Below are 9,836 nucleotides of genomic sequence, written 5' to 3' on the forward strand. Positions count from 1 at the left end.
TAAGGGAAGTATGGAGAATTTTGATTTCTCTTGTGTGGGTTCAATTCCTACTTTTCTAAGGTCAACAGGAAATGAGAGGGCTGTTATACCTCTATGTTCACTTTATCATAGTGACCCTTTGTAGTTCAGGCACATTTCCTTATGTAAGGAGGTAGGCCTGCATAGCAGATAGGTATGCTGATGTGTCAGAGGCACAGAGCTAGTGTGAGGGGTAGGAAGTTTTTTCATAGTAGGTGCATTAGTTGGTCATATCGGAATCGTGGGTATGAAGCTCGGACCCATAAGAAACCAGAAGATAGTAGGAGGACTTTTGTGGCTAGGATGACGGGGAATAGTTCTGTGGGTGGCCCTAGGGCGCTTGGGTTTAGGAATATGATGGCTGTAAGTGTATTTATTAGCATAATGTTCGCATATTCAGCTAGGAAGAATAAGGCAAAGGGTCCTGCGGCGTATTCAACGTTAAACCCTGAGACTAGCTCAGATTCGCCCTCTGTGAGGTCAAAAGGAGCTCGGTTTGTCTCTGCTAGGGTGGATACGTATCATATTATTGCTAGGGGTCATGAGGAGAAAATGAAGTATAGAGGCTCCTGTGCGACGGCAAAGGAGCTGAGTGTGTAGCTTCCGCTTAGTATGATTATTGATAGCAGGATTATGGCCAGTGTCACTTCGTATGAAATGGTCTGTGCTACTGCCCGTAGGGCTCCGATTAGTGCGTATTTTGAGTTCGAGGCTCAGCCTGATCATAGGACTGAGTAGACGGCTAGGCTTGACATGGCTATTAGGAAGAGAACTCCGAGGTTTAGATCTGCTAGGGGAAATGGGAGTGGTAGTGGTGCTCAAGTGGTGAGGGCTAGGACAAGGGCTAGTATTGGTATCAGAATGAATAGAAGTGGGGAAGAGGTAGAGGGTCGGATGGGCTCTTTGGTAAATAGTTTCAGTCCGTCCGCAAATGGTTGAAGTAGGCCAAAAGGCCCGACAACGTTAGGGCCTTTGCGGGATTGTATGTAGCTTAGGATTTTCCGTTCTACTAGGGTTAGGAAGGCTACGGCAATCAGGATTGGGATGATGTATAGGAGGGATATAATGAGGCAGCTTAGTGTTGTTATTTGAATCATGGGTGAAGCTAGGGAGAGGATTTGAACCTCTGGGGAAAGGGCTTAAGCCTTCTGCACTTGCCGGGCTCTGCCACTCTAGCTGGTCCTTTTCTAGGATTGAAAGTGGTGGGGGAAGGCCCTCTTCACGGTTTAGTTGGTTTCACTGCTTGGAGGGGGGGGGCGTGCTTGTGGTATTGGCCCCACTTTCCCGGTCCTTTCGTACTGGGGAGAGTGTGTCATAGATAGAAACCGACCTGGATTGCTCCGGTCTGAACTCAGATCACGTAGGACTGTTAATCGTTGAACAAACGAACCCTTAATAGCGGCTGCACCATTAGGATGTCCTGATCCAACATCGAGGTCGTAAACCCCCCTGTCGATATGGGCTCTTGAGGGGGATTGCGCTGTTATCCCTGGGGTAGCTTGGTCCATTAATCAATTATATTGGGTCTGGTCACTGTTAGCACTTTGAGGGGTAGCTCTAGGTAAAGAGGTATGGTCTTGTTTTTGGAGGATTCGTTCTCCTCCAAGGTCGCCCCAACCGAAAAATATCGACCAGGCTCTGCGATGGTAGTGGCCCCAGTGGGGTTGATTGAGGATTCGCGGTGGTCGTTGATTTTTAAGTTCCACAGGGTCTTCTCGTCTTATGTTCACATCCCCGCTTTTGCACGGGGAGATCAATTTCACTGATTATCTGTGAGAGACAGTTAAGACCTCGTTTAGCCATTCATACAAGTCTCGATTTATGGGACAATTGATTGCGCTACCTTTGCACGGTTAGGATACCGCGGCCGTTAAACCTAAGTCACCGGGCAGGCATCACCTTCAATACTTGTTTAATTTGCTGAAGGCTATGTTTTTGGTAAACAGTCGGGCCTTATTAATTTGCCGAGTTCCTTTCACAGATTTTAATCGCTCTTATAGGCGCTCCTGAGTCGGGTTAACAGGGTTAGTTAATACGTGGTCTTGTAGGGGTTTTTGTATCTGTCTAGGTCTGTTAATAATGTTTCTATGTAAGCTTGCGCCGTTAGAGGGGTGTGGCCCTGAGTTACTTATTTTAGCATTAATTCTCCTATATTCATAGGTTGACCTGTTTGTGATAAGGGAATCATCTTATTTTGGTATTTTTAGGTGGTGGAGCTTTGACGCACTCTTTTTTGATGGCTGCTTTAGGGCCCACGGTAGGATCAGTAGTAAGAATTATCCGCTAGTCGAGGTTGTGTCCTTTTTTAATGGAGCTGTCCCTCCATTAAATAGCTCTTAATCATCTCATTAGGGTTCAGGATGTCCGGTAGGGAGGATTAAGGGGGAACTTAGATTCGTTTCACAGGTAACCAGCTATCACCCAGCTCGGTTGGCTTTTCACCTCTACTGACAAGTCATCCCACTCTTTTGCAACAGAGACGGGTTCGCTCTCTTTAACTGCTTGAAAGTAGCTCGCTTGGGTTTCGGGGGGGCAAACTTTAGTTCACTTTGCCTGGTTGTTATCGCTAAACCATGATGCAAAAGGTACAAGGGTTGATCTTTGCTGTCTGTCGCTTTGATTGTTTCACTGCTATTTCATCTTTCCCTTACGGTACTGGGGTCTCTATCGCGTCTAAGTGTCTTTTCTATCGCCTATACTAAGACTGTAAAATGCTTTAGTTTAATTAGTTTAGTAAATTCTTTAGTTTTGGTGTACTATTTGTGTGGTTGAGCTAGAGGGGGGGCTTCAAGACGATCCGGTCTAGTAGATATCTTTCAGGTGTAAGCTGAGTGCTTTGGTGTTATAGCTACGTCTTGATATTCTAAGTACACCTTCCGGTACACTTACCTTGTTACGACTTACCTCATCTTCAGCGTATTTATGGTATTAGTTATGTGGGATGTGGCTTTTGAGGAGGGTGACGGGCGGTATGTACGTGCCCCAGGGCCGGCTTAAAGTAGGCTCTATTGTCCCACTTTACTGCTAAATCCGCCTTCCAGAAGTGGTTTCACGCTTCTTTCCGTGTGCCCTATGAATGGGGAATGTAGCCCATTTCTTCCACTCCATAGGCTATACCTTGACCTGTCTTATTAGCGGGGTGCTATTGTGTCCACTGTTGTGCTCTCATTCGAGGTGGGCTGGCCACGGCGGTATGTAGGCTGTGTTGGCAAGGGGTGGTTGGGTTAATCGGGGATTATCGATTGTAGAACAGGCTCCTCTAGGTGGGTTTGGGGCACCGCCAAGTCCTTAGAGTTTTAAGCGTTTGTGCTCGTAGTTCTCTGGCGGATACTTCGGTAAAGTAAGTATCAAGATTTAGGGCCAGGCATAGTGGGGTATCTAATCCCAGTTTGGGCCCTGGCTTTCGTGGGTTTAAATCAGTCGTTAGTTCCTAAGATCATCTTAATGGTGTGTTTAGGTGCATCTTGGGCTTATGACAGCTCAGTTGCATTTTGATCTTAGTTAGCTAGGATAGGCATTTTACCACTCTTTACGCCGTGTCAATAGGACGGTTGATTTGGGTTTCTTGTATGACCGCGGTGGCTGGCACAAGATTTACCAACCCTTGAAGTTAGGCTGTTGCTATAACTAAGTCAAGTTTGCACTCATTGCTTAATGTTAATTACTGCTGAATACCCGTGGGGGCGTGGCTTAGCGAGGCGTCTTGGGCTACTACTTGGGTGTGCCTGATACCCGCTCCTCAAGGCCTGTATGGGGGTAGGTGGTCGAGGGCGTTTACACTGGGGCGCGGATACTTGCATGTATATATTTAGCAAAAACCAACCGTAAGGTTAGGACTAAGTCTTTTGTCCGCAGGCATGTTTTATGCCATCTTGGCAACTTCAGTGCCATGCTTTGTGTTAAGCTATGTGGACGGGGGTGTGGTTAGCTGATAGTTGAGTGGTGAGTGAGAGTGAAGTATATGAAATTATTGCTTGTGTTTACTATTTTTAGTACTGGAGTTTCTCTAATAAGTTTAAGTTATTTTGTATGTGTTTGTGTGTATATATACATCGTTCCGATGATGTCATGGAAGGGATGATTAATGGAGTTTTAGAGGTAGTTTGCTGGGATTGGGCGATGAAGGTTTATGCTACATGGTGGTTAGCGAAAGTTTACTGGTTTAGTTTGTGAAGCGCAGGGGTTGCGCTGTTGTTTTGTGCTATGTCCAACGAGCATTCATCCAATAGCCCCATTTAACCCGGAGGGTGGAGGTAACATTAACTGAATGTGGTCAAAGTGCATCAGTGTCAGGATGATTCCCCATATACGCCAACCGTCTCATCGAGGGACCCTTGAAATATAGGATAGGCCGTGAGGCAGGTGTGTCCAGGCTTAGATTGTGGGACCCCCGAGATCACTGGGAATAGCCACCTGTGAGGTAACCCCGGAAAAAATAAGAGGAACCAGAGGCGCCAAAAAGCTGGAACATGCCGCGATTACGCATTGAGAAGGTGAAAGTACTCACAGATGCCACTTTGAAGGGCAAGGAGGGGTGAGTGAACCCAATGGATGGCCCTGACCGAGGAACCAGAGGCGCAAAAATGTGAGGAGGGCGAGGGGTTTAGGGGGAACGTATGGGCCTGAAGCTAGTCATACCGGACATTATGTGCAACGGGTTGCTGATTTCACGTGAGGAGTACGATTAATAAATCCGTCTGATACGAACTGCATGAGATATGTGGTGGAGAGTTGTTGTTGGAGCATGTCCTGTGAGCATTCATTAAAATGGGGTCTTGTTATGCGCTTGAGTGGAGTTGTATTGGGTGTTGTGGGGTATGGTCCTAGAACATTCATGCCGGGTGGTTTGGTAGGAGTGTGTTTAAGGGTTTAATGGCCGTGTACATGTATGGGTTTAGCACCTGCTTATAAGATAGTCCGTATATAATGTATATTACTGGTACTATAGTATGTATGTATATGGGGTATATAAATTTATGCACGAATATGCATAACCAAATACCCCCGCCTCGGGGGGGGAGGGGGGGGAGGGTTAAGCATAATGGCATAGATGGGGTAGAATTATTGGGGGCTTGCGGTTAGTTCCTGTAGTTGAGAACAATGGCGGCTTTTCGAGCCGCAGGCCTCGGGTAGTGTCCGGGCAGGAATAATGACTTATTTTATGTTTTTTTTAGGGATTTGCTTTGCGGTGGGTGTTTTGGGTGTGGCGTCGAATCCTTCGCCGTATTATGGGGTTGTTGGTTTGGTGTTAGCGTCTGTGGCGGGGTGCGGGTGGTTGCTGGGCCTTGGGGTTTCGTTCGTGGCTTTAGTGCTGTTTATGGTGTATTTGGGGGGTATGCTGGTGGTGTTTGTTTATTCAGTAGCTTTAGCAGCGGAGCCTTTCCCTGGGGCTTGGGGGGATTGACGGGTGATTGGATGTGCAGTAGCGTTTGTGGCAATTGTTTTTGGGGGGTTGGTGTTTGGGGGGTTTATGGGGGCTTGGAAGTTCGGGGTTTCTACTGTGAATAATGTTGGGGTGTTTGTTGTTCGGTCGGACTTTAGTGGAGTTTCCATGTTTTATTCACATGGGGCAGGGATGTTTTTAGTGGCGGGTTGGGGGCTGTTGTTGACTTTGTTTGTTGTATTGGAGCTTGTGCGGGGGTTGTCGCGGGGTGCTATTCGGGCGGTTTAGGGGTTAGGGTCAGAGAATAGTTTATTGAAAATGCCAGCTTTGGGAGCTGGAGATAAAGGTTTGAGTCCTTTTTTTCTGAGTTTGGGGTACTCTAAGAAGTGGTAAGTCTTCAATCTTTGGTTTACAAGACCAATGTTTTTATAAACTATTAGAGTATTTAGCAGTTGAGTATTTTGTTTTCTAGGGCGCTTGCGGCGGGGAGGAGAAATAGGAGGATAGTGAAGTAGGCGATTGAAGCGAGTTGGCCGATGATGATGAATGGGTGTTCGACGGGTTGGCTTCCTACTCATGTTAGGACGAGGAGGTCGGCGACTAGTACTCAGAATAGGAGCTGGGAGAGTGGTCGGAATGTTATTGCTCGTTGTTTTGATTTGTGCAGGAATGGGATTAGGAATAGGATCAGTACGGAGGCGGCCAGTGCTAATACGCCTCCTAGTTTATTTGGGATTGAACGTAGGATGGCGTAGGCGAATAGGAAGTATCATTCTGGCTTGATGTGTGGTGGGGTTACTAGCGGGTTTGCTGGGGTGAAGTTTTCTGGGTCTCCCAGGAGGTTAACCGCTCATGCTTCTTTCTTATGAGACGTTAGTAAACCAATTACATAGCCTTGTCAAGACTAAATCACAGGTAAAAATCCTGTACATCTCATGTGGCCAACCACTCCCAACTAGGATTCCAAGACGCCTCATCACCCATCATAGAAGAACTCGTTGAATTCCACGACCACGCCCTAATCGTTGCCCTAGCTATCTGCAGCCTAGTTCTCTACCTTTTAGCCCACATACTAACAGAAAAACTCTCGTCCAATGCTGTAGACGCCCAAGAAGTAGAGCTGATCTGGACAATCCTACCTGCTATCGTCCTGGTACTCCTCGCCCTCCCATCCCTACAAATCCTCTACATAATGGACGAAATCGACGAACCAGACCTCACCCTAAAAGCCATCGGCCACCAATGATACTGAAGCTACGAATACACAGACTTCAAAGACCTATCATTCGACTCCTACATAGTGCCCACCCCAGACTTACCCAACAGCCACTTCCGACTGCTAGAAGTTGACCACCGCGTAGTTATCCCAATAGAATCCCCCATCCGCGTAATCATTACTGCAGGAGACGTACTCCACTCCTGAGCAGTCCCAACGCTCGGAATTAAAACAGACGCAATCCCAGGCCGACTAAACCAAACTTCATTCATTACCACCCGGCCTGGGATTTTTTACGGACAATGCTCAGAAATTTGCGGGGCTAATCACAGCTACATACCCATTGTAGTAGAATCAACCCCACTCCCACATTTCGAGGCCTGATCGTCCCTTCTATCATCATCCTAATCATTAAGAAGCTATGCAACAGCACTAGCCTTTTAAGCTAGCCAAAGAGGGACTTCCCCCTCCTTAATGATATGCCACAGCTTAACCCCGCACCATGATTTTCAATCATAAGTATAACCTGATTAACCCTAGCACTCCTCATCCAACCAAAACTACTAGCCTTCACCACAACCAACCCCCCATCAAATAAGACCTCCCTCACTACCAAACCCACACCATGATCCTGACCATGAACCTAAGCTTCTTTGACCAATTTTCCAGCCCCAATCTATTCGGCATCCCCTTAATCCTACTATCCCTACTCTTCCCAGCCCTACTATTCCCGTCCCCAAACAACCGATGAATCAACAACCGCCTTTCTACTATCCAAACATGACTCCTTCACCTAATCACAAAACAACTAATAGTCCCACTCAACAAAAATGGCCACAAATGAGCCATAATATTTACATCCCTAATAATCATACTTCTTACAATCAACCTTCTAGGCCTCCTTCCATATACATTCACCCCAACCACCCAACTATCTATGAACATAGCCCTAGCCTTCCCACTATGGCTCGCCACACTACTAACAGGCATGTTTAACCATGTACGTGCCCCAGGGCCGGCTTAAAGTAGGCTCTATTGTCCCACCTTACTGCTAAATCCGCCTTCCAGAAGTGGTTTCACGCTTCTTTCCGTGTGCCCTATGAATGGGGAATGTAGCCCATTTCTTCCACTCCATAGGCTATACCTTGACCTGTCTTATTAGCGGGGTGCTATTGTGTCCACTGTTGTGCTCTCATTCGAGGTGGGCTGGCCACGGCGGTATGTAGGCTGTGTTGGCAAGGGGTGGTTGGGTTAATCGGGGATTATCGATTGTAGAACAGGCTCCTCTAGGTGGGTTTGGGGCACCGCCAAGTCCTTAGAGTTTTAAGCGTTTGTGCTCGTAGTTCTCTGGCGGATACTTCGGTAAAGTAAGTATCAAGATTTAGGGCCAGGCATAGTGGGGTATCTAATCCCAGTTTGGGCCCTGGCTTTCGTGGGTTTAAATCAGTCGTTAGTTCCTAAGATCATCTTAATGGTGTGTTTAGGTGCATCTTGGGCTTATGACAGCTCAGTTGCATTTTGATCTTAGTTAGCTAGGATAGGCATTTTACCACTCTTTACGCCGTGTCAATAGGACGGTTGATTTGGGTTTCTTGTATGACCGCGGTGGCTGGCACAAGATTTACCAACCCTTGAAGTTAGGCTGTTGCTATAACTAAGTCAAGTTTGCACTCATTGCTTAATGTTAATTACTGCTGAATACCCGTGGGGGCGTGGCTTAGCGAGGCGTCTTGGGCTACTACTTGGGTGTGCCTGATACCCGCTCCTCAAGGCCTGTATGGGGGTAGGTGGTCGAGGGCGTTTACACTGGGGCGCGGATACTTGCATGTATATATTTAGCAAAAACCAACCGTAAGGTTAGGACTAAGTCTTTTGTCCGCAGGCATGTTTTATGCCATCTTGGCAACTTCAGTGCCATGCTTTGTGTTAAGCTATGTGGACGGGGGTGTGGTTAGCTGATAGTTGAGTGGTGAGTGAGAGTGAAGTATATGAAATTATTGCTTGTGTTTACTATTTTTAGTACTGGAGTTTCTCTAATAAGTTTAAGTTATTTTGTATGTGTTTGTGTGTATATATACATCGTTCCGATGATGTCATGGAAGGGATGATTAATGGAGTTTTAGAGGTAGTTTGCTGGGATTGGGCGATGAAGGTTTATGCTACATGGTGGTTAGCGAAAGTTTACTGGTTTAGTTTGTGAAGCGCAGGGGTTGCGCTTAATGATTTGTTGTTTTGTGCTATGTCCAACGAGCATTCATCCAATAGCCCCATTTAACCCGGAGGGTGGAGGTAACATTAACTGAATGTGGTCAAAGTGCATCAGTGTCAGGATGATTCCCCATATACGCCAACCGTCTCATCGAGGGACCCTTGAAATATAGGATAGGCCGTGAGGCAGGTGTGTCCAGGCTTAGATTGTGGGACCCCCGAGATCACTGGGAATAGCCACCTGTGAGGTAACCCCGGAAAAAATAAGAGGAACCAGAGGCGCCAAAAAGCTGGAACATGCCGCGATTACGCATTGAGAAGGTGAAAGTACTCACAGATGCCACTTTGAAGGGCAAGGAGGGGTGAGTGAACCCAATGGATGGCCCTGACCGAGGAACCAGAGGCGCAAAAATGTGAGGAGGGCGAGGGGTTTAGGGGGAACGTATGGGCCTGAAGCTAGTCATACCGGACATTATGTGCAACGGGTTGCTGATTTCACGTGAGGAGTACGATTAATAAATCCGTCTGATACGAACTGCATGAGATATGTGGTGGAGAGTTGTTGTTGGAGCATGTCCTGTGAGCATTCATTAAAATGGGGTCTTGTTATGCGCTTGAGTGGAGTTGTATTGGGTGTTGTGGGGTATGGTCCTAGAACATTCATGCCGGGTGGTTTGGTAGGAGTGTGTTTAAGGGTTTAATGGCCGTGTACATGTATGGGTTTAGCACCTGCTTATAAGATAGTCCGTATATAATGTATATTACTGGTACTATAGTATGTATGTATATGGGGTATATAAATTTATGCACGAATATGCATAACCAAATACCCCCGCCTCGGGGGGGGAGGGGGGGGGGGGTTAAGCATAATGGCATAGATGGGGTAGAATTATTGGGGGCTTGCGGTTAGTTCCTGTAGTTGAGAACAATGGCGGCTTTTCGAGCCGCAGGCCTCGGGTAGTGTCCGGGCAGGAATAATGACTTATTTTATGTTTTTTTTAGGGATTTGCT

The 9,836-nt window shown here is 46.9% G+C and overlaps 1 long non-coding RNA gene across 1 annotated transcript; it reads right to left on the reverse strand.

Moving 5' to 3' along the window:
- Nucleotides 1-2,935: 2,935 nt before the first annotated feature.
- On the reverse strand, nucleotides 2,936-8,387 carry LOC308186781. The gene is made up of 2 exons (XR_013944294.1): nucleotides 7,662-8,387; nucleotides 2,936-3,034 (listed from the first exon to the last, which is right to left on the reverse strand). It is a non-coding gene; the product is annotated as an uncharacterized lncRNA (long non-coding RNA).
- Nucleotides 8,388-9,836: the final 1,449 nt, after the last annotated feature.

Source organism: Anser brachyrhynchus (genome assembly GCF_964034855.1).
Source record: "Anser brachyrhynchus genome assembly, contig: SCAFFOLD_39, whole genome shotgun sequence".
Lineage (NCBI taxonomy): Eukaryota > Metazoa > Chordata > Aves > Anseriformes > Anatidae > Anser > Anser brachyrhynchus.